Here is a 20,845-nt window from a genome sequence, read left to right as displayed (position 1 = left end):
TCTTAAAAGGGCACAAGAAGATAGGGCTGGCTGTTTGTTCTGTGTCCTTTGACAGTACTGTCTGAGCAGCTTAAGCACGTGTGGGGAGCAGTCATGATCTCATTACAGCTAACTATAGGCGATAAGCAGCTTTGAGCACCAAAATCAGTGCACTACGGAGTGCAGATGTCAGTGAGTTATTTAAAGCAGGAAGGATTTGGGAAAGAAGCCTGGGGGCTCCATAGTCCTGTGTCTTACTCAGTGTCTGAATCAAGCCATCAAGTAACTGCCATGAGATTGCTGGAGCTATTGCAGGAGATGAGATATGGTGCTCTTGCATTGGTTTGTTGGCTAAAAAAATGGTAAAGTCCTGGAGTTTTGGAGGACCCTCACAGTACTTGCTGCTTGTTGGAAGGTTTATTCCACTTTTCCAAGCTGTGGTCTTTGTATAAAGCTGTGGTCTTTGTATAAAGCTGTGTGACACATCTGAGGAATAGACCTGTTGGATTCACAGGGGTTGACTCTGATCCCACAGATATGGAAATAAAAAGAACTTCTAACTTCAGTCTTTTGAGTTTGTCCCAAAAGAATTGTTGAATCAGTCTGAAGCTCAGTTTGTGTTGAAACAATACATATGCAGGTTTTTTTTTAGATAATTTCTTAAACACCCCCACACTTCCTGTATTAAACCCACATCATGTTAATCTTGAAGATGCGGATTTTACTTAGATTAAATGTTACACTGTATAAAATCTTTATGGATACCCATACTTTTGCAAATAATGGAGTGGTTTGCTTTATTTTCCATTAAAACCAAATATTGTAGGTGTGTTTTCTTATGCTGTGCAAGGGGTATTTCCTTTACTTGGGCATAGATCTTTATGTAATTGAGGTCTTAATACTTCACAGTTCTTACCACAAATGTTGACCTGAATACACTTATTAAATTTGACAGTAAGCTAAATGTGAACGAGTAAGCATTATCAGCCATGCTTTATGCATCTTTTATTTTTATAGAACTGAGGAAAAACCTCTATTTTAGTCAGACTGAATAGGAATCACTGCTGTGCAGCGTGCAGAATCCAAATAGTTCACTCTTCCTCAGGTGCTCTGCACATTGGTTTGTTTTTTTTTTCCTGTGATAACAGCACTTGGGGGTTTCTGTTTTTCCCTTTAATTATTCTTAGCTTTAGTTAAGTAAGATCACAGAAATTTCCATTCCTGTTGTCTGTGTATTAGTTATGTAGCATCCTTAGCACTGGCACTTCCAATGAATTTCAGCAGCTTAGAAAACTGATCCTATTGACAATTTGGTTCACCTAATGACAAAAACCAGTTGTCTTAAAAATTAATTCTGATTTGTGAATGCAGCTTGATTCAAATATTCTTAGTTAAAATAGTTAAGGGTATTGTATCATTTGCCAGCCAGAAGTGATCCAAGGTCTTCATTCACTGCAGTTAAAATACCTTCCTAAAACCTGGCAGTTAAAGATCACCGGTTAGATGGCGAAGTGTTTGAGACTTTTATGTTTTTTGGAGTTCATCCCATTGTGACGTGATGACCAGAAGAAAATTCAAAACTTTTTAAGAATTCTGCTAAAGATCAGTGTCCTGTAGTAGTGAGCTTGCCAGGTTGACTCTTGTGTGAGTGACACAATGACAGGTTTCCTGTCATTTGCAATTTTTTTATGACTTTCAAGGAAGAGAACTGTGTGTTATTTTCCATCTATAATGTTTGTTATTTTGTGTTTTTCAGCCTGAGATGATATGCTTTTGGCACATATTATCACACTTTATTGATCTGGAAGAGAAAATTAAAGGGAAATTTGCTTTCCCTAGCTATACACAGCCCGTGATGTATTGTGGCTGTGAGAATACATGTGATTTAGCAGACTATTATTTTGTAGAAAAAACCCAACTCAAACCAACCTGCAATATGTCCTTCCAGTATCTTTAGAAGAATATAAAGTGTGAAAAACCAAGGTAGCTGTAATACACTTGAGAAAGTTTTTGCTGTTAGAAACAAACCTGCATCCGTTTGTATGACTTCCAGATGAGTGTGCTGTGCTTTTTTAGCATGTGGGGCAGAAGAAATTTTTTTTTTTTTTGTGTATATGCAGGTGCTGCATTTAATTATCTACAAACCAATTTGACAGTATATCAGGGTTAACATACTTTTTGCTTTGGCTTTACATCTCTTACGTAACCAGTGGCCTCAGTTGTTGTGAGTGGCACACTAGAAAGCCTGTTGGAAGGAGCTTTGAGATCCACTTCAGCAGCTTAACATTTGGGTAAGATACTGGGAATTTGTGACCTGTAGAGTGTTTACAGGAACTTGTTTATGACTGCTTCAGTGAACAGGAAGTTAAATATAGGCTTTGTCTGATTCTTCGCTTCAAATGAAGAGAAGTTTCTTGTTTCAAACCCTCAGACAGAACTGGTTGGTGTGGTAGAGCATTTCAAGGAGCCTGGTGGGCAGGGTTGGTATATAGGAGAGTAATAATGAAGATTGGGAATATTAAAAGTACCTTTGGAAGGTGCTTGAGAAATACAGTGGAGTGAACTGTTTTTAGAGCTCCCTTCTTGGGTATTTCCTTTTGCAAACTCAAGTTACGTTGGATCCCTTGGAAGTGTGAGGTTTGCTAGAAGGTACCAAAGGATGGTTGTGCTGGCTCCTGATGCGGTAAAATGATCAGGCAGACATTTTTAAGTGCCAGGCTTGGGGTTTTGTCCTTCAGAACATGTAGCACCTTGCCAAGCTTGAAGTTGTTACTGTCTGACCCAGTGCATGTGTCTCCTGAGAAGACAGCCTCAGGTTCAGATTGCCTTTCATTTCCACTCAGGTGGCTGGGCCTCCTGTTAATTCTTTGTCCTTTACCTTCCAGAACATGCTGCAAGCCACAAAACAACCCCAAGGTATTTTAACAGCTTTAAGATTTTCGGTATGAGTGATTGAAAGCCTTGCAGATTATGCTGATCCTCAGGAGAGTAACAGGATAAGAAAAGACCCAGATCAAAATCCCCTCCTTCACCCTGAGTTGTGTGTCATGTGTGTTTTGCCATATTGAATTTTTTAATGTCACAAGGGAAGAGAGTATCCTTGTATGAAATTCTCTTTAGAGTTTTATCTAGTTTCAAATGAAATGACTACCTTAGCTTTTAGTCCCAGATACTATGTCATATATTCTACTTAAATTAAGTACTAGATTTAGTGCACTGTCTTTGTCTAAAGTATGTTTGTTTTAACAGACCTCATTATTTTCCTTTCCAAACCTCAGAAATGAAATGTTGCCCTTCATCCTTGATTTTCCATGGCATTGTTTACTTTCTTGCAGCACTTGCATTGAGATTTTTTTTTCCCCCCTAACACAGAGCTCAGTTTTTTCTCTTTCCTTTTCAGTGTTTTTAGTTTGTTTTTTTAGTGGGTTTACAGGACATGAGAATGTACCGTATAAAAGAATGTGCCTTCCTTTGGTTCTTTCTCATGGGGGGAAAAAATCACAATGAAGTGTCCAGTTGAGAAGTTATAGCTCATGTTTTCTTGCCTATGACCCTCAAGGGTCACCTACTTAGGAAAATTAAACTGATATCAAGTAGGGAACATGGATTTGCAATGTGATTATGTGGCTTTAACTCCCTGTGGATGTGCTTATAAGGTTGTTTCTGCTACAACTGCTTGGGACAGCTGCATTAATCAGCATGTTCATCCTTACCTAGTGAAGCTCTGCCAGTGGAATCCCTTGATGTAGATACAGTGACAGTGATAACATGACACTTTTAAGATAAAACTTGTTTTGCTGGAGGTGTTGATAAGGTAAAGAGGGAGGAGTGCTTTATTTGTCATTGTGATTAGCACGTATTTCAAGGAAAGAAGGATTAGATAAAAAAGTAGGGGCCCAAAATATATCTTTACCAGCTGAATTAATTTTTTCATTGGCAGTGTAAAGTTAGAAGGGGTTGCAGCGGGAGAGGAGGGCATCCTCTCTCAGTTGGACATAAAAGATTTTACCTATCCATACAAACCTTGGTATATTTATTACAGAACGGGTGTCTACTTGAAATCACAGGGCAATCTGCAGTTCCATTTTCTCATAGAGTAAATTCAGTGGTGTTCTGAGCATTGGTATAATCTGGAGTACTGTATAACTGGCTGTCTTGCATTTCTCTGACCTTTTTCAGATGCTTAAGAAGGCCCCAAATTTTGGTTAGTATTGATGCCTCAGAATTACGGTAGCAGAACAAACTGCTAGATAACAACTGCTCCTTGTGCTTTTGGCACAAGAATTTGTTTACCAGGGTGAAGTGAGCTTGTTTGGATAATCTGGCTTTTATTCTCTTAAGTCTTTCTGTGGGACTGATGTGCTCCTAGATTGTCTTTCTGTTTACTGTTGTATGAGCAGAAAAGTTGCTTAAGGATTTGGATTTTCAGCCAAACAGCACCACATTCGCTTGAAAGAGGTGCCCTAATTTGAATCTGTGTTAACAGAAACAATTCAGTTGTTGATGTACTAGGACACAAATTCCTTAAATTTTGTGAATTTAATTACCAGGTAAGACTAAATTTAAATGAAGTACAAGGGGATCGTGAAAAGTGAAATGATTGCCAAGCTGCTGGCTTTAAAATATGGCATAGAAGTAGCAGGATAGTCAAGTAAATTGTTCCTTTCTGAAAAGATGTTTTTCTGCTGGCTGAAGTACACCACAGCTGAATGATTTTACCAAGATCATGGAAGCATCAAAACCAGTAGCCTTTTCCTGGTTCTTTCCTTTGTATTTTGATAACCTCAGGTAGATTATGGTTATCTAAAGAACCTGTTAATCAAATCAACTGAGCACTTTGCTGACCTGTTAAGCTTCAGCAGAGAGATGTAAGAATTGCTGCATTTCTCATGGCTTTAAGTGTTTTACCAGTGTTCAGACAGAAGTCGTGCTGTCTGATAAAACGGCAGGATGCCATTAGGGGCCTGCCAAATGTAAGTGTTTTCTGCTTCCCCGTGTAGAAGACGACAAGTATAGCTGAGGCAAAATGTTTATCTTTATCTTCACAGTTAGACAGAGAAAGAGAAAATTCTGTTGCGCGTGCCCCTCCATTCACTCTCAAACACTGTTGTAACTGCCAAAATGCTCTGGTGTATCTGTGTCTGCATATGTGAGATTAAAGCCCTCTTGGGTACTGAAATTCCAGCTCACATGAGGCAGTGAAGCTGTTAGTGCCTTGCATTCCATGGAGGGGTAGGTGGAGCTTATGCAGACAACATATTAAAAGTCAGAGTGTTAATCTTTTTGTTAAGAGCTGCTGTTTGTGTATCACCTGCTGTTCTGGCAGAACATCCTCAGGTCAGGATGCTGCTCTGATGTGGTCTGGTGGTGACAAGAGGCAGAGGGAGAGCCCAAGCCATGGCTGAGCAGATGTTTGTTTCTGGCCACAGAGGTGAGAAGATGGGTGTAATACCAATGTTTGCTTGTTTGGGTCTTAAACTCATTCTCTAACAACGCGAGTTGTAAGGAATGGGCATTGCCACAGATTTCCTGAAGGCTGAGATCCTGCAGTCCTCAGCTCCTTAAAGAGAGCCAGTTGTTTGGAATCCCCTTATCTAACGCTGTTCATTTCCATATAATTAATTCTCAGGCAGCTCAGAAAAAGGGCAATGTATAGATTGAGGAGAAGATGGATCAGAGTGGTGTCACAGCCCGCAGTGTGTCATAGGAATTGCAAAGCTGCTTTACAGTGAGCTTGAAGTGAACCAAATCAAACACTGGTTTTCAGAGGCCATAAGGGTGAGATTAGCTGGCTTGTGATGGTTCTTTGGGGCAAGTTTGTGTTTGGCTTTGATGCATAACTCTTAGACTTGATAGGTTTAAATCTATATGTTGTCCTAATTCCTAAGGAAACAAAACATTGTGCTGCTTCCTGAGTACTGGAGCCAGCTTCTGCTCCTTACCAGCTGACTTTGCTCTCCCCTCCCTTTGCACAAGACATGTTGTTGTTCACAGTGTGCTCTTTGGATGGACTGTCTGGATCTTGACTGTGGGGTCAAGTTTCTTCAAGCTGAGAAACATTTCCCTTCACAGATCCTAAGTGGCTGCTTACCAGTAGACATGCTTTGAAAATTTCCTTGTCACAGGTGGGAGTGGGATGTGGCATCTTGGCTTAGCTTTCCTCTGTAGTCTACATGGAAAGCAAAGACAAAGGAAAAGTGTTGAGTATCTGCTTAAGTTTTCTGAGTAGCAGAGTATTGCAGGACTATACTCTGAAGGTAATGAGGAAAGTGCAACTTTTTTTTTAAGCATTGTGAAATGGAAAACTGCACATGTAAACCACAGCATGATGTTTTCCTTGTTAGCAGTGGTAGAAGAACTTTTCACCTCTGGCCCTAATAAGGCCTGTTTGTCTTCTGTGTTTAAAGTCTCAACATAAATATGTGGGGTGGCAAGTTACTGCAAAGGGATTTTTGCTTCAGTCAGGTCTCAGTCAGCAGCTTAATAGAGTGTGGTTTCTATAACTGGTGGAGAAGGTTTTTGAGCAGTTAATGCGTATCATGCAAGTTTTGCTGCAGTTGCTATTTTTTCTATACTTTCTTCTTTAATTATTTTTTATTTTGGGGAAGTAAGTAGCTGAGTTATTGGGGTAAAGGACAGGAAGCCTGCATTGCGCATCTGCATTGTCACCTGAGGAGTGAATCAGCTCAGTCATAAGAGTTGAGCTGTAGTGAGTTGTCCAGCCATTTTCTGGCAGGCAAGAGTTCCTGTCAGTGGCTTCAGTGTATGGGTAAAGAAAATCCAGTGTGAGTCTGTCTCTGCTGCTGCAGGAGATGCATTTAATAATATCCATGTCTTCGCTGAAGGGACTCATGCCTGAGGCAAAAGCTCTTTCCATTTTTTTTTTTGTTGTTGTTTGCCCAAGTAAACATTTTTATCATTGGAAGAAGATACTGAAGTTTTCAAATCCATGTTGTTCCCAGAAGGGGGCAGGGGAGACTTGCGAGTTGTGGAGTTCAATTAAAAAGTACTTTTGTTTGGTTTTGTGACACTTCCGTGCTGGCTTTCGGGCACAGCAGGCACTGCCGCCGCTCTGGCAGCGGGAGCGTGGCACGATGAGACGCCTGCTCAGTGCCAGGAGCCTGCAGCAGGGACCTGGCCTGCAAGCCTTCCATGCCTTGGCTCTCCTTTCTCTTGGGGAGCATTGCAACAGCTCAGAGTTCCCTCCTGCAGTTCCCCCATATCTGATACACTGAAATGATATTCGTGTTAAAGACATGAGAGAATATAGTTGTCATTAACATCCCCATTTCTATACCACGAGCAATCTGGATGGTTGGCATCTACGTGGGTGCAAATCTTAGTTCCTTATTCTGTCATCTAGATTTTTATTCTTAATTAAAGCTGGAAAGAAGCTTCTCCATGCAACTTTATTAGGGATTTTCAGGAGGGTCTAGGTTTGCTCTTCACAGACCTAACTTCCATTTGCTAAAGACACTCAGCCTGGCCAACAGTGAGAAGGCGGCTGTTTTGCCAAATGTTTTGGAAATGGGGTCATGCAACTCCAGCAAGTTTGTTTTATGTCTGCAAAGTGGCTGGGGTTTCTTTGACAACCTGGAATACAGGCAGAACAAACTTGGCCATGTTAGTCTGCATTTCTGTCTTTGAATTGGGGAAGCAGCTACTTTCTCACAGGAAGTGCTTTTTGTAACGTTCCTGGTAATTTTGACATAACTTCTACCTCCACATCGGCTGTAAAAGGGTAAACAAAGACTCTGCTGCATGAGGGGGCTGGATGAGTGGTGCACAGACTTGCTTGAGGTATTTGGTGCTTTTTATGCTTGAGTCATCAGTTGCAAGATCTCCTGGCTCCTGTGTCTTGAGGCAAGGTTCAAAGAGGAACCAGCAGTCAGAAGCAAATGGAAACAAAGTGGGGGATTACTTGAGAGAATTTGGGCCATGGGAGCCCATGGGACCTGGTGGTGCTGTGGTGATAGTCTTGGTCATCTTGGAGAGGTGCTGGCACATCTCTGATCACTTGTCTTTAAAGTAGGCCCAAAGAATAATCCAAGGAGGTCAATCTCACTTGACTCCTGGGGACAGTCATGGGTCAGGTCCTTTTGGTACACCTTGCCTGTATGGAACATGTGAAGGAGTGTGACTGGGGACAGTTAGTATGGATTTACTGACTATAAGTTGTGTCTGACGCACCTCATTCTCTTCTGTGATAAAATAATCGGATTTGTGGATGAGGAAGAGCACTAGAGGCCATTTAGCTTAAGTTTACTGGGTGTTTTCACACTCTCCCACAGTATTCTTGTATGCAAGTTGGGACATTACAGACTGGATGGGTGGAGTATGAATTCAAGCACATCAGGGAATTCTGAAGAGTAAATGGAGTCAGAGGCGGATGAACGGGTGATTCATAGAGCTCTTTCCACACAGCAGGACGTTAGCTTCTGAAAGTAGGCTCTTAATCAGTCATTTTTTTTTTTTCTCCTGAATGTCATTCTTTGCCACAATGTGATAAGAGTGGATGGAAGACAGTATTTAAGAGGCTGTCTGGTTGAAATTCATCAGTCTGGCTCATTATCAGTGTAGAAGATTAATCTGTCTTTTCTTGGGAAGAAGTAGGGGGAGTTAACGTGAATGTTCTTCAAGATTACCTTGTTTTGTTTTTCATTCACTCACGTGTATATGTGATTGAACTATAGCTAAATACAATACATGGTAGTTTTGGAGATTTCAGTCATACCTAGGGAGGATGTGTTTGGAATGCTGCGTGGTTAGTTTGAAAAGAAGGAAAACAATCAGTCAAAACAACGTAATTTTGTTTTCAGCAGGTTACAGCCTCTTTGGGTTTGACAAACTTGCCGTTATAAAAGGTGATCTGGAGGTTTTCCATCAGTCCAGACCTAATGTGTACTTTGAATTCTCTTCAGTGTTCTTAAGATACTGTGGAGCATCTGATGATCTTTTCAGGATTGCCAGTCTGGAAAGAATACTGTTTTATTTGATCTGGTCAGGCTAAGGTGTATCTACTTATGCCCAAGGAACTGTAATTGCAGAATTCAATGTGTGGTGTTTGCTTTGGGAATTTTTTTCCTTTCCAATACTGCTATTACTGCCTTGCTGCAACCAGTGGTATGTGTTGGCATTAAGAATTCAGTTTAAGCTATCTAGTGTGGTAGTGTGCTAAATTAAGGCGCCAGTTATGAGCAGAGAGGTTAATGGTCTTACATAATGTTGGTCTTGAGGTTTTTTGCCACTGCAGAATCAAAAATAGCAATTAGAAGTTCATTTTTTGTCCTAGTTGTGTATTTTTCTGTGGGGATCAATTATCTGCAGCAACTGACTTTCTAATCAAAGCTGTTTTTTCTGTTTTAAAAGCATAATAATTTAAAAGTTGAGAACAGTACAAAAAATCCGAGTTCACCACAAGCTGCTTATATTTGTCTTTCTGTTAGTGGTCTCTTGGAAAGCTGTAGATCATTCTTATTTTATCAGAACTGCCTAAGGAATGTAATTTTAGCTCCTCTGCTTTTATGGCTTTTGTAATAATTCTTCATGGGTTCAGCTCCTTACGGCTTTTCTGTGTCTGTTAACCCTGTAGCTTCTCTGTGCAGTTGCTGGTTTAAACTCTTTAACTCTTGCCTGCACTTTGCTATTGCACCAAGCCAAACAGCCAAAACCAAGCCAAACAGCCAAAACCATGGAGTGTTCTTACAGATGCATCTTCTTACAGATGCATCTGAGATCTTCTGTTGTGTTAGCCAGTACTTTTTTTTTCTTCTGAGAACACTTTGCCATTTGTCCCAAATGGGAACTGACTGTATCCATTAGGATTAGCTTGTATGTATGTTTAATCTCATCCTGAATCTCCATTCACAGAGATGCTGGCAGTGTGTTCCTTCCTGTGGAGGTTTCCCTTCATGTCTATCCCATATTTTTTATAATTGTGGAATTCATAATGCATTGTAACGTTGATTACCTTATGTAGAAAAAATGTATATGTTCACCTCCTCGGCAGCATGGATTGCTTTACATCTGTGCACTGTTAAGTGGCAAGGGGAATTATTCCTGGTTACGTTGTCTAGGGAAGATTCAGGACTTGCTTTGTAGACTCCATTCAGAAGTGTTTAAATGGTGTCTTGTTGGAAGGTGAAAAAACCCAAAAGAAGGGGGGGAGAGTTGTCCTCAAATTCTTGGTGTCTGATGTCTGTGAAAAAGAAAGATTTATGTAACTGAATGTGCTGCATTCTGCTCCTTGGCTTTCCTTCTGAGGTGCCAGGATGTTCTTGCAGGGCATTGCTGCTCTCACTTCCTGACAGCCCACCTGGGCTTAGTGCCTGCTGAGGCTCTGCTTTGGTACATGAGCTGAGAGGAGCTGTGAACCACATTCACTAGACTTGCCCTAATTTTTTAGCATATGATAATTTGTGCTTTTCAGTCTTTCCTTGATGAAATGTCTGCTTCCAGGGTAGTCAGCAGCCTGCATGAGGAGATAAGCTGAACTGGGATTTGAGGAGGGAAGCACTAAGCAGATCTGCAGCTGGGTATGTGACAGCCACAAAGAAGAGTCCCCTCCAAACATCACTGGCTGTGGCTTTCCCTACTTGCATTAGAGATTCCATTAAAAGTCCGGTCTTTGAGTAGCGATCTTATAAATTTTTCTAATCTCTCTCTGCTGATGGGAGCAATGAGGCAAGACATAGTATTAATGTGTAATAGCAGTGGGCTGGTAGCTGAGCAGCAGTCCCCCAAGGGTAGGATTCATAATCCTCTTAAAGGAGAGGAGAATCAGAAGCTTTGGAAGGTCACCTTTTGCAGGGTGAGAAGCAATCTGTGTGCAAAGCTCTGTTGCCTCTCTGATCAGTTCCTCTCCCATTTTCATATTTCATCTCACAGCAGCAGAAAATAGATCTAGAATGATCTAGATGAATCCTGCAAGAGTCTTGACCCCTGTAAAACTCCCACTACCTCAGGTTTGACTACCTGCCAGAAGACAGCTGTGTCTATATGGGTTGATAATCTTGCGTGACAGGGTTATGAAGTCGCACTGTATAGAGATACTGGTCTGTTCCTCGTGAGACACTCTGACCGTGCTTTGATCTAAAAGGGATGACCATGTGCTGCTTAGTGCTCTGCAGCTTCACCACAGTTACCTTTGCCGTATTTTGTTGCACCTGTATTTTGCTTGTGTTGGAGAGTTGTGAGAAATTCAGATGCCTAAATACAGTCCTAAATGATGGCTTTACTAAATTTTCTTAAAGTGCAATATGTTAGTGACTGTCAGCAGTCAGAAATTTATTAAGATTAACTTCTTGCTTGTGAGTTACGGTATTTTAGTGATGTGTTGGGACAGAGATGTAGCATTTGTTTGTGAACTTAATGTTTTCTTTGAAACACCTACTTTTTTTTGTAAGATTGTCCAAATACAGTGGAAACTTGCAGCTTGTTCAAGACGCAGCCACAACTTAATCTCTGCATTTGGAGGAGTGAATTCTGCATGGAAGTGGCCCAGACTGTTTCTTGAGTGTGCTGTCCTCCACATGGCAGCCAGATGGCAAGTAGAAATTGAATTTTCTGCATCTCTGAAGCAAATCTGGGCCTTTCAGGAATCCCCAGTTTGATGAATGCAGTGTCCAGAGTTAGGTGTTACAAGCAGTGATGAGAGCTTGCTACAGCAGGTGTTGATCATGAGGAAATGGGTGTGAGGCTAAAGCCATGAAACGTGAAATTCTCCTGAGAAGAATCTACAATGTCCTTACCATTAAGGGATTGCTGTGCACGGCCAGGGGTGACGTGTGTCTGCTCTCCAGCAGATGAGGGGTGCGTACATAGATGCAGCTTTTGGAGCTGTGTTGGCACAAGAGCCCTTTCATGGTGAGACAGGGGACAAATGAATAGTTCCAGCTTCATGTCACCTTCAGTGTTGTTGCAACTCCATTGCTTCACAGGAACTGCTTCAGTGGTTTCCTGCACAGAGCCCTTTAGATGGGTCAACTCTTCCTTCCTAAAAAGCTTCGTTGTGCAGAAGCGGTCAGCTTTCTGAAGTGACTTTCTTAATAGTTTAACCAAGGTAAAGAGAACCTTGGATGTAACCCAGGCAGCAGTTTCTAAGAATTCTTTGTTGTTCATGAATCAGTGTTGTTTGTATAATGTTGTTGTCACTGTTCCCTCTGGCTTTGCTCCCCAGTACTGCTTGTGCATGCTGCTGCTGTTTGTCATGCCCTATTTAATCACAACAGGCTGTTCTTCACTCTCCTGTATATATTTTAGCAGCTCTTTTGCTCTGAAAATAATGCTGGTATCAAATAAATTAAAGATTGATTTTTGAGGAAATAGAGCATTTTAAATATTAATGGTGTGTTGTGGAAGATGAAAACATGAAGAATTAGATTGCAGATCTTTTCATGTACAGTTTAAATCTTTTGAACCAAAGTGGTTATGTATAACTATTAGGTAGTTATGTTGTGATATTTTATCTATGTTGAGTAAGAGAGCAGCTTCACAGTTGCTTGGAGCTGGACTTTTGCTGTGCCTTGGTTCCCACTTTCTCCCATTTTTTGATGCTGGGGGATTGTTGGTCAGATGTATTGGGGACCTAATCCAACTGAAAACTGAAGGCTTTTTGTTTTGTTTTATATATTGCTGTTTCGTTTTCCTACCAGATTGGGTACTTACTGTAGCTGTCTGCAGGAGTGCTGATGCTGGTGTAAAGAGAATGTCAGGAGAGGTGAAAAAGTCAAATGATGTTTCTGCTGCAAGTGGCAACTCACGTCTCTTTAAAGTCAGGGAGTGAGACTGTTCTCTGAGCATGTGTTTGCAGGGCAGCTGGAGCTGAATGGAACTGGCTCTGCTACTCTTGTGCCTGCCCTTGCCCTGCTCAGTGATTGTCCCCTTTTACTTTCGTTGGGCACTGGCACTAAACCAGTTCAGGAAGCCACACTGGCAAAAACAACTTTTCTTTTCTTCCGGGTTGTTTGCCAGGCTGGTTTCTGAGCAGGATCCGTGAGTGCCAGTGCTGACTCAGGAGAGAGGATGGGTTTGAAGAATGCTGACTTAGATTTACTTAAGCTGTCATGGAACTATAGCCTGAGATGCATGTTAAGGAACAAAGGGTAAGGTTTGCCAATTAGCAATTTTTTCAGTTTTGTGTCTTCGTGGATTGATGTGATGACATCTACAAAAAAGGCTGCTGAACAGCTTAGAGACTTTACTTTTTTGCCTTCTAGAGCAGACACAACAGAAACTGCAGAAAGCTGGTTTCGTTGAAGCTGTTTCATTAACATGTCTCCTGCCCTATTCTGGAAGTCAGATCTTTATGGTTATTCTTTTATGCCTTGTTGTCAATGAGAAGGCCTTTCACAATAGTGTGTGTCTGATGCAGGTACCTGTCACCAGCTGAAAGCAGAGAACCAAGTATTTCCCAGTAGGTTCCCAGGCAGCCATCAAAAAAGGAGGTATTTTCAGTTGGTTTTGTTTCAAACAGTATTTGAGCTGGTAATTTGGGAAAATCTTGCGTCTGTTTCTCTCATGATTGTTTGCAAAGCATGCTAGCATGGCATCATGCTTAGTGCTTATTCTGCTTTTCAGTATTTCTGTTTGTATTTCCATGTTCAAATAAAAATTCAGCTGCAATTTGAAGAGTTGCCAAAACTGCAGATAGGCTCCCCTGTTCACTCTTTGAATGTCACAGTCTTCAAATTAGTGGGAATCTGCACATCACGTAGGCTTGTGTTTCTTGAATGGAAGATTACCAAGATAGTTAGTGGTTATGCAATTTCTGGGAGAGTTTTGTTGCAGAACTTGGCCCAAAGCTGTTCATTCGCATTAGTGGCTTGGTTAGTCATGTTTTTATGTTTATTTCAGCATGCAGACTGCAAAAATGACATATAATTTTGGACAAGCAACAGCTTGAGGGAGCTCAGTAGCCATGCCTTGGCTGTAGGATAGACATCAGTGTGACCTCATTTTGTCTCATTAAAGAGACCCTTCACGGTTGCAAGCGGTGGCAGTGAAGTCCCCTACGTGTTCAGTTTAGTCAGTGATCCTGTTCTACAGCAGCCACGGAACAAGGTGAGCTGGGAATGCAAACACTGGCTTTAGGCACAAGGATAACCATCAGCAATTCAGGCACCTTCTGCTGATACAACTGTTTGTACAGCTGCACAATAGATTGGGGATCTGACCTGGGTTGAAAAGTAATCCTTAAAAAAAACAAAACAAAGTGCTGGTTTATTTTTAACTGTGATCAGTTTTGATTCATGGGGAGGCTGCAAACAGTTGTACCAGTGCAGCAGAGTTGAGTGGGAGGGTGGTGTTCATGCTGTTCCAGATGTCAAAGGATTGCCTGCCTGTGTAACCGTGGTCTGAAGAAATAACTGAAGGAGGGGTTAGACACTGATTTGGCTCAATCAGTGCCAGAAGGAATCTCAATATAATACTGAGTGTTTTTTTTTTAAAGCCAAGTATTTGGATGGCATTGGTTCCATTGTGGAGGATCACTTTATAGAGCAACCAAGACAAGCAAGCTTTTTTCAACTCAAAACCTGCCCTGTTTTACCAGCCTAAAGAGAATGTGGTGGATGAATAAAGTATCAATGTGCACTTTTTTCTTGTGCAGACCAAACTTCTGATGTATGTGTTTTCTCTGGCATTTCCCTATAAGAGCTGGAGGCCTAGGTGTTCACCTGGGTTTTCTTAATTCACTGGTTTTACACATTCTGAAAGTAGAAAAAAAAAAAAAGGGATAGATTAAGGTTTTTTGCTTGACTTTTAGTTTCAAATTTTATTGTTTGGGGTTTTTTTCTCTTTTGTGTTTTCCTTTATCTTCCCTTATTTCTTACAAGATTGTGGAGAGCAAAGAGCCAGGAAACACTCCTTTCTCTTTTTTATGTCGCCCACATAAGGTCTGAAACTGTGTGTGCTCTTGCTCTTGAACTGGGGGAGTTGACTGTTTTTCCTGTTGCAGAATCCTCACTTTGGCACCTGTGCTTTGCTTTCTCTATGTGACAAGTGTAAGGTGCAGCACACTGATTGTTCCTTTCAGTTCCTGTCAAGCACCCTCTGAAGCCTGAAAAAACTGCTCTTAGTGCTGCACAAGTACTTCATTTTTCTGGGATTTTGGTGCTTTTGCTGGAAGTTTCCTCTTGTTTCTTCTCCACAGAAGCTGGAAGATTCTTGTCCCATCTTTCCACCAGCTTTCCAGGTGTCTGTACTAGCTAGGAGCCTGAGGGACACAAGGCTGAGGTGCACAACCATTTCTCCTTGTCCAGTCTGTGTGGAGGTGTGAGTGGAGCTCAAGCTCCAGAGGTGTTTGCACATGTGGATGACGACAGCACCTTTCAGCTTGAATGCCAGCAGTTATTCTGTAGATTAGGCCAGATTGTTTTCCTTGGCTCTGGCATGATGCCTCCAAGGTCTTCGGAGGCATTTCTAGCCAGGAGAAGATGAGGTAAGTACTTAGGAGGTGCCAGTTTTCTCTTCCTCCCTGTTGTAGCACAAACCTGAGACCTCCTCGCCTGACTGCAGTGGATTCTGCTCAGTTTGGTGAGGCAGCCCTTCCCAGTGCTGAGCAGCCCTTCCCAGTGCCATCTATCTGGCTGAGCTCTGCCCACGCTCCCAAAGAATCACACCTCCCTCTTCCTGCCAGCAGTGCTCACTGTGCAATGCATTTGTCCTCTGGTTCAGCACAGCCATCACCAGCTCTGACTCATTCTCTTGCTGTCAGCAAGTGTGGTGCATTTACCTGCTCATCCGTCCTGCTTTGCAATGCTGTTGAGACTGTAGAATTTGGTACCCACAGCTGACATGAAAGTGCAGCTTTTGAAGGGACTCCTCCTCATGCTGAACTCAGCGTAGTCATTCCACCATCTTCCTGCTGGAGAGGCATTTGTGTGGTTACCTTTGGGTGCAGGACTTTCTTAGGGATGTGGCTGCCTTATTTAAGCCTCACTGTCAGGAAGAGGCCAAGGTCTGTGACTAAAGAGTAGGTATACTTTATTTTAGATGAAAATTTAAACATAAGATTTTTGAGACAGGAGGTAAAATCGTGTCCTCTGCTTATTCAGTCTGTAAGTTGAGTTAGTCTTTGAGCTGGGCTTCTTCAGTGGGAATGACGTGAATCTTTTTCCCTGTCATGCTGTGAACGCAAGGACAATTTTCTGCCTCTTGATGAGTTTCTGAGCCCCTTCACTAATGTAAATTCAAGAAATGTCTTTTTTTGGTGGGTTAGGCTGATTCATTGTGGCTTTTGACTGTTGTCTGTATGTTCCTTTCTAACTGTCTCTGACCACTGGATTGGAAAGCTGTGCAGAACAGCAGCTTTTGCGTTGGAATAATTTTAAAATAACCTGTGGAGACTTCTTCTTTGTGAAGCCAGAAATTAGCTCACAGAAAGCTGAGCAATGAGGCTTCACAAGCATTGATCTTCCCTAAGCCCTTCTCTAGAAAGCATGTGTCATAATCTCATGTCTCCTATAAAATGCAAAGCTGATATTGGATGACCCTGCTCTCTTAGGTACAAGCTTGGAAAAAAGTCTTCTGGGCTGGTACTGATAAAGCAACCTTTTGTCGTACGTATTCCATCAGGTCTTGCTGCTATGGAAACTCTCAGGCTTGGACTGCAGCCAGTGCTTTGGAACAGAGAAGGAAGGTGCCCTTTTCTACCAAGGCAGGGTGTATTTGTGGCAAGGTGCAGCAGGAGGATTCAGCATCTCAGCTCCCTCTTGCTCATCCTCTGTGCCTGGAGAGGAAAGAGTGGTGACGACCAGACCAGGGCTGGCCTTTCTTGCAGCCTTTGCAGTGACACTGGTAGCAGTGACAAGGACTGGCACATCCCCAGGCAGCCTGTGCCCTCCTGCCAGTGTGCTGCATTTCTCCAGTGAGGAAGGGGAAGCCTGGAGAAAAGAGCAAGTGAATTAAATCATATTATCCCTGTTATGTGCAGTCCTCCACTGCTCCCCAGCATGATGTTATCACAGTAGTGCCAGCTTGTCCAGCATCAGGCCAGACAGGAATACAAGCTGGAAGAGGCCATTTGAGCCCCAGCTTGGGTTACCCCCACGTACAGACAGCTGCATGACACGTGTTCACAAAGTGTTGCAGAGTACCTGCTCCATATGTTGCTGAATGTGACAAACCTTCCCTGTTCATGATTGTGTGCTAAGACTTGGCTTAAAAAAAAACAAAACGAGAGGGGAAAACAGAGAGAGAGGCTATTGCTTTAGCGTGCCAGTGTGAGAAAACGGGTATTGTGTGTGTCCTGGGTCTGAATCCCTAATAAGGGCTCCCAGTACCTCATCCCTCCCGGAAAGCATGCCATGCTTTATGCGTAGGGGACAGCAGAAGGGCCTTTGCAATTCTTGCTAATCTGGCCTCTAAGAAAAAAAAGCCTTGTTTAACCCCAGATCTAAGCATTGGTTTTAGCAAGTGGTTTCGGCATTCCAGACAGAGTTAAAAGTGCATGGGCTGAGCCTCTCTTTCTTCAGAATGAGCTGAAAAGGCTTGGCTTCCGCTCCTTTCTTAGGAAAAGAAGGGGAGAAAATTCTTGGTCTCACAGGCTGCTGGCAGAAGTGCTGAAGCTTTGTGATCAGTGTGATAGAAGTATGGCACAAATAGTCTGTCGTGGTTTAACTCCAGCTAGCAACTCAGCCCCACACAACTACTCACTCATTCCCCTCCTGGTGGGATGGGGGAGAGAATTGGAAGGGTAAAAGTGACAAAACTCGTGGGTTGGGATAAAGATAGTTTAACAGGTAAAGCAAAAACTGCATGTGGAAGCAAAATAAGGAACTCGTTCCCCACCTCCCATGGGCAGGCAGGTGTTCAGCCATGCCCAGGAAAGCAGGGCTCCATCACAGTAACAGTGACTTGGGAAGACAAACGCCGTCACTCTGGACATCCCCCCTTCCTTTTTCTTTCCCCAGCTCTGTATGCTTGCCACCATATGGTCTGGGATATCCCTGGGGCCAGTTGGGGTGTTGCCTCCCAGCTCTTTGTGCACCCCCAGCATCCTCTCAGTGGAGCAGCATCAGAAGCGGAAAAAGCCTTGACTCTGTGTTAGCCCTGCTCACCAGTAACAAAAAAATCTCTATTATGAGCATTGTTTTCAGCACAACAAACAAACCACAACCCCATGCAAGTTACTAGGAAGAAAATGAACTCTCCCAGCTAAAACCATCAGTCTTTCTTCAGATCTTTAGGACCCAGAAACATAGGGTATGTCTAAGGACTTGTACTATAAGCTTTATTTTATTTCCTTTTCTCCAGGTTCAGACAAGCTCTATGTTAAGTAGCTCAGGCTCTTTCCTTGTGAATACTGCAGCAGTTGGTGCATTTGTGCCCTGTTGTTGAGGAAGAAAGAGGATTGGTGAAGGAAGCTCAGCTGATGGCATAGGATGGAGCATGCCTGGTAGTGGCTATTGTCCTCTCCAAGCCCTTGTTCACTGCAGTTGCTCCCCAAGCCTCACTGCTGCCATTCTCCTCCTCAGCTGGCGTTCTTGAGCAGCTTTTCCTAAGACTTCTGTTTCACTTTGGATGCATGTATACAGATTGTATTCTACTTCCTGGACTTAATCTGACAAGCCACACTTGTAATGGTGAGAGCAGCTTGTCCGAAAAGGAGTATTTGGTGATAGTTCAAGTATTGGACAAGATGCATGAGAAGGCTCAGGATTAAAAGCTGTGTGTTAGGCAGGCTAGGAAAGCTTGTAGCTTCCTGGATACTACGAAGGCCAAATGTTTCTGATTACATCCTAAGTGTTGCTGCAGGTTCCTGGAGAGCTGTGTTCTCTGCCCAGATCCCAGGGCTCATCTCCATTTACTGCTGACTAGACAGGTGTGTCTCAAACCTGTGGGGATCAGCTTTTGTGCTGGGAAGTTGATCTCATAGTACAGTGGGAAACACTTCTTTTTTAAACTTTCTTAGACTGGGTTTTTGTCTCATACCTCATCCAGTCCAGCATGACTAGAAACGACTCTGCTGTTCAGCACAGGTGCTTCTGCTTTTCTTTGCTAATGGTCTAGCTCACCAGGAACCACTTGACCAAATGCTGTAGTGCTCTTGTTTTGCTATACTGGTATTTTCTATTATTGTGCTTTGCTCCTGAGCGCTCTGGGGTTGTTCAGGGAAAGTCCAGCTTTTGTCATTGTGACGTTTAGGTCTGTATTTATCTCTCGCCTGTGGCCTGTCTCCAGAGTCGTCAGTGGCCATCTGCCTTAGCCCTCGGCACGGCAGGGCCTGGGGGATGGAGTCAGAGGAGAGGCGGTGCTGGAAACACAAATGTGCAAGCTGCTTAGGGCAGTCAGCATTCTTGCTGTGTGATACATCAGAGTTGAGTGCATTTGTTCTCCTTTTCACTTAGGAAAGTAGCTTTACTAGTGAGTCGTGAAGCGTTGCCAGTTTTCCCGTACAAGATGGCTTACAGAGAGTAGGGACATCAGCATCATGGTGTGCTCAGCAGTAATTCTCACACCCATGGCCATGTAGCTCCCTGCCCTCACCTCTCATCATGTGGTGACCTCCAAGGCTAATTTTTCTGTCTCCCTTTGAGTTACACCCTCAGTGGAGACATCCCTGTTCTTGTTCCTGTTCTCTGGCACTGTGAACTGGCAGGAGCATCTCCTTGGTCTGGTAAGACACCTGTAGTCTTCAGCCAGGGTTCAGTGATGTCTAAGGGGTCTCTGGCTGGGTCTTGAAGAGCATAGCACTGTTTTTATGGAGGGATATATTCCCTGCTGGAGGGTGATGTTGGTTTTGGGGATGGGATTTACCTCACTTAATGGGTTAGGAAGAGCAGTTATCTTGAATGTCTTACTGAATTTTGTTTGGAAATGTGTGTTACTACAAGAAAACACATCTTCTTGCCAAAAAGTGTTTGAACAGTGAGGTATGCACATCAGACTTGGAGCAAATACACTGACAGGGATGTCTAGACTTAAGTATTGTAGAGCAAATTCTGTTCCAGTGCACGAGTCCGTTACTGGGGAGGATAATGAAATATGGGGTGTGGTACGTCTGTGTAGTCACGGATAACTCTGCTGCTGAGCCTCACCCCCCACCTTTCCCAAATGAAGCTCAGTGGACGCTTTGTCTTGCTAAGGAGAGGAGATCAGTCTGTTGGAAGGGGGTGCTAAACAGGCCCGGGTGTTTAAACTGCTGCTTGAGCTATAGTGGTGGTGGTGGTGGAGGATACCAAAGGATCTACCAGATTAAATGAACTGGTCTTCCTCAAGCTGTTTCTTGGATTGTACACTGCATTTTGCAGTTTAGTTGGAAGGACTTTCAATTTTATAAGCCAGCTAAAATAGTTGAACTCATGCTGTTGTTTAACAGATGAAGGATGAGTAATATTCAGGACTTCAAATAATTTTCTGCTTTATATTTGTTTTGAAACTGCTGGGATTCTTCTGTTGTTATTTGTGGATAGTGGCCATGTTTAGTAATAACCCTTTACTTGGAGTTAGTTTGATGAAAAACACTAAGCTGTATCTGGGCTGTAAAGTGTCTCTTTCTCAAGCCCTGTGGAAATCTTCCTCTTCAGAAATGTTGCCTCTGAAATGCTGCTTGCTAGAAAATATTTTTTTCTCACGTTCACTTGTACGTGGGAAAATACTGCCCATGTCACTGTTTCTCTGGAGTGTGTGGATGCATGTGTGGAGCAGTTGTCTGGCTTTGGACTCTGTCCCCACCTGATGCCCAGCTCCTTCTCTGGTGTCACAGCCTCAGAATGTTTTGTTTTTATGGCTGTCACTTCCTCTCAGGGAGCCTGCACATCCAAAACTTGTCATGTTGGGTTTTCTTGGGAGTGCTGGGGTACTTGGCAGTGAGCCCAGGACACTTGGTGGCCGCAGCCACTTCTCAGCAGCTCTTGGGTGACTG

Source organism: Aphelocoma coerulescens, chromosome 12, assembly GCF_041296385.1.
Source record: "Aphelocoma coerulescens isolate FSJ_1873_10779 chromosome 12, UR_Acoe_1.0, whole genome shotgun sequence".
Classification (NCBI taxonomy): domain Eukaryota; kingdom Metazoa; phylum Chordata; class Aves; order Passeriformes; family Corvidae; genus Aphelocoma; species Aphelocoma coerulescens.
The sequence above is the reverse complement of the archived record's forward strand: the minus strand, read 5'-3'. Positions refer to the sequence as shown.